Consider the following 4,374-nt stretch of genomic DNA (forward strand, 5'->3'; position numbering starts at 1 on the left):
CCCTCAGGCAAGCTGACTCTGTCTATTCTCTGGTTCCAAGACCTCTAAGCACCATAAACTCCCCTTCCTTAACATTTATCAGAGTTACAGTTTTACATTTGTTTTCATGGTTTTATGATTAAATGTCTATCTCACCACTAGATTGAACTGCAAGAGAATGAGGACCAAGTCTCTTTCCCTTCTAATGGATCCCCAGCATTTAGCACAAGGCCTGGTGTATTCTTTTTTTTTTTTTTAAGATTTTTATTTATTTATTGAGAGAGAGAATGGTAGAGAGCATGAGAGGGAGGAAGGTCAGAGGGAGAAGCAGACTCCCCGCTGAGCAGGGACCCCGATGCGGGACTCGATCCTGGGACTACAGGATCATGACCTGAGCCGAAGGCAGTCGCTCAACCAACTGAGCCATCCAGGCACCCGGCCTCGCATATTCTTGATATAAGAAAGCATAAGTGATTGAGAACAGTCACAAACCTTGCCCGTGCTATACCCAGGGGCGTGCTGGAGCTGGCTCATGCCTAGTGGTGGAACTGTCTGTGCATGTCTGTCCCCAGCTCCGCATCCCGTGATGTCACAACGGCCACGGAATCTGCTATGCTGGCAGTATTTACACCACAGAAATCAGCAAATGCTATGAGCCAGGTCTCCTTTGCTTCTCCTCACCCTCCATCTGTTAAATGTTTACCAGCTCGCCACGGGGTACATCTGGTTTCTGGAAGTTTTTCTCCTTAACGTCTATAGTCACTTCCACACTTTTGATGCAGTTATGTCATTTTCATTTGCCCATGGTCAGTTCTTCGTCAGATTTTCTTCCAATGAGCATGCATCCTTTATTCTACGTAGGCATGCAATGTAAAATCAACCAGAATTGAAATGTGTGAGAGTTGAATGACTGCCATCATAGAACCTACAGATTTTGCTGCTGATCATTCCACCAAAGCGTGTAGGGATTTCAGGGAGCACATGGAGGCAGAAGGCAGACGTCCCTGTTTTCTCTGCTGAGAAACTACAGGTGTGTTCATCTAGTGGCGGCGTGAGGATATGAGACAGGCAGTGTGCAGAGGGGCAGGAGAGCTCCGCTCCGTGCCCCATTCCACCGTGTCAGGGCTGTGCAGCTCTGGGAAGTCCCCTAGTCTCTCTGGTTCTGTTTCCCCAAGTGAAACCTGAGAGGGTGGAGTTGAATGATTCAATTAAAGGCTTTGCTGAAAACAGGTGTGGGCAAGGTTAACCACGTAGCCTCCAGGTAGAGAAAAGTTGAAGGCTGTGCTTAGCACAGTTGGGTGGACTGGTGACACTCTGCTTGGGGACACCAGAGCACAGGTGAGAAAGACACCACTGTGCCTGCATTCCCCTGAGTCCTTGGGGGCAGGCAGTGGTGCGGTGGGGGCACCTGCCATGCACCAAACTTTGAGCCAGGTGCTTTGCTTTTTTTTTTTAAAGCACTCATAATTGGAGTATTTTTATTTTATGTACAATGAGTTGGCATTAAAGTAGGTATCTTGGATATCTGCAGTTAAGGTAGGTTATCCTGGATGACCAATTCAAGGAAGTTCACTTAATCCGACTTAATGAAGCCTATATCCCTCGCGTACTGACGGAAATACTGGGGCACATATTGAGGCCGTATTTCTGGATGAGACCGTGCCGGTTTGAGCAGACGTGGCAAGAACGAGAACCCTGGCCAGATTTCCTCGGGTGGCTCCAGTAGAGCTGCTGGTGACCCATCTTGCTCTCTCGGATGCAACGAGGCAAAAGGGAGGTGCTTTGCTTCTTAACTCCCTCATAATATTCCTGCCCCCAAGAGGTTATTCTCTTCACGCTGGGAGTGGGAGATTCAGGAAGGGGGATTGCAGCTTGATGGGAGGGTGACAGCCTGGTAAATTGGAAGTTTAAAGTGATGCATCAAGATACATTTCATAGTGAGGGGCCAGTCCCAGACGTTCATTTTCAAAGGTGGTATAATAAAATTGGCTCGATGACTCTTAATGCCCTCGCCCGTGGCAAGTGTCCTAAAAGGCCAGACTGCAACCACTGGTGGAGAAGACTTTTAGAGAGAGCTGTAGGTGGGCTGTAGGCCCCCCAACACGAAGGGGGAAAAGTGGGGGTCGTGGTGTAACCAAGAGGTACATCGGGAGTGGTCTGCCCCGGTGGGGAGAAGCATTTACAAGTGAAGGATGTCTGAGTGTTTTGTATACACCAGCTTTGGGCCATGTGCACAAGTGGCTGCAGATGGAGTCAGGATAGGTCCCATCTGACAGGTCTGCTGGAGGAACAGACACATGGGGGATGCTAGACCAAGAGAATGGCAGGTGAGAGTCCCTCTGTGATGGGTCGGGGGCCATCCCCGAAGAAACTACAGAAACACCCATCAAAGGAAGGGTCAACTTTAAACACCTGGCTGCCGCAGAGAGCCCCGAGGCCGCAGGCATCATGTGCATCAAATAAGAACTTTTCTGTCTTTTCCTAACCTGCTCCCTTCTCACTGCAGACCTCGGGCGGGGTGGGAGAGAGAGGAAAGAAGCCTGCCCGGGGCTTCCCACATGCACTGGTCTAAGCTCGGCAGAGGGGGAGCAAGTAGCTGTAATGTTTAATGGATTTGGAAGCGTTGATAACTGGACACCCGAATGAGTGCATGGGGCACCCTGTGTTACCCAAGAGGGACCGGAGCCGTGGAAGACAAGAATACAGTTGCTTTGGGCCATGAGTCCTGCTTGTTCAACACAGTGCTACATAAAGAACCTTCTAACAGTGAGAACTCTTTACCCCACTAGGTCCCAAGTGTCAAGAGCACCAGGTTGTGGCTTCTGTCTTGCTCATCCCTGCATCTTCAACACCTGGCGCATATACCATATACCAGCCCATAAATATCTGTTGAAGGAATTGGGGAGTATTAATAAAGCTGGTTGGGCTGCATTGTGAAGGGGTGAGTTTGTTTGTTTGTTTGTTTGTTTCTTTTTTTTTAAGATTTTATTTATTTATTTGGGAGAGAGAGACGGAGAGTGAGAGGGAGAGACAGAGAGTGTGCATGAGCCGGGGAGGGGCAGAGAAGCAGACTCACCACTGAGCAGGGACTCAATCCCAGGACCCTGGGATCATGACCTGAGCTGAAGGCAGATGCTTAACCGACTGCGCCACCCAGGCGCCCAAAGCGGTGAGTTTCTTGGGGGGAGCAGAATGGAAGCAGGTGGTCCCTGTGGTGGTCGTGCTTTGTGGAGGGTCTTGATTTGCTCAGAAAACTGGCCAGATGGTGCCTACGTTTCCTGTCTGCACTCTGGGTACATGGTCTAAGCTCTGGCACGGCTCCCTTACTTTAACAGTAAGGAGCTGACACCTAAACCCAGGATAAGGCCAGGGCGTAGAGAGGGTGTGCTCTTTGTCTCTGCTGTTGCTTTTTAGCAAAAATGAAATTATGGAGCAAAGTGCCAATCTTTGTGATTGGTGTTTACACATACTATCTCTCATCCTTGAAACAAACCTGAAAAGCAGGTATTATTTTTAATCCTTAACCTCAGGAAGGTTAAGTGATTTACCCAAGGCCACTACCCCAGCTAGCAAGTTGCCAAGATGGGAGTCAAGTAGAGGATGATTCTCTTTAGGAGATGGCGTGTGGGTTCTGTGATAACCTCTCCCTATTAATGAGGCGGGAAGCTTTCTCAGGCGCATGGGCCCAATGTTCAGTTGGTTTGGGGGAAATCATGTGTGGTTTGAGGACTGCAGGAGGCAGGTTTATGAGAGGAAAGAGGGTACACATTCTGAGCGCTTTGGGGCCAAGGAAAGCAAAGGTGTGGGAGGACTCAAGCCCCTTACCTGCCTCTGCAGGTGGGCACTGGGGCATGCTGGATGGCAATGGATTCAGGAACAGGAGCTAAAGCCCACTGTGTATTAGGATCTCTGTACATTTTGAGGAGCGGCCAGAGGGTTTCTCCAGGCCTGAGAAGGCATGGCAGTGGATATCAGGGCCACACCGCTGGGAGAGATTTAGGGTATAGATGCCATTATAGCCAAATATATCTCCTTTTATTTGCCAAGCACACCACAGGAAAGCACACGTCCTAAGCGCCCAGCTCAGTGACTTACTGCAAAGTGGGTGCTCCCGAGCGGCTACCATCCAGGTCAAGAAACAGACCATAGTGAGTGCAGACCCCCGAGTTCTGTTTCTCCCGGTAGTCACCAATCCCCCCACAGGTAACCGCTACGCTGCTTTCCAACCATAGGTAGCTTTCCCTGGTTTTGAAATTTCAACAAAAGGAACCACGCAGTACATATTTTTTGTGTCAGGGACTTCTCTTGGTCGGCATCATGTCTGTGAGGTCCGTCTCGGCCACTGCTTGCAGTAGGCTCCGTTCTATCGCTGTCCAGTAGTTCACTGCAGGGCTT

The 4,374-nt window shown here is 49.7% G+C and overlaps 1 pseudogene; it reads right to left on the bottom strand.

Moving 5' to 3' along the window:
• Nucleotides 1–1,552: 1,552 nt before the first annotated feature.
• Nucleotides 1,553–1,729, bottom strand: LOC114224300 (small ribosomal subunit protein uS14 pseudogene; annotated as a pseudogene).
• Between the last annotated feature and the right edge of the window lie 2,645 nt (nt 1,730–4,374).

Source organism: Eumetopias jubatus, unplaced genomic scaffold (assembly GCF_037043125.1).
Source record: "Eumetopias jubatus isolate StellerSeaLion01/CBP00866 unplaced genomic scaffold, mEumJub1_p1.0 scaffold_4, whole genome shotgun sequence".
Classification (NCBI taxonomy): Eukaryota; Metazoa; Chordata; class Mammalia; order Carnivora; family Otariidae; genus Eumetopias; species Eumetopias jubatus.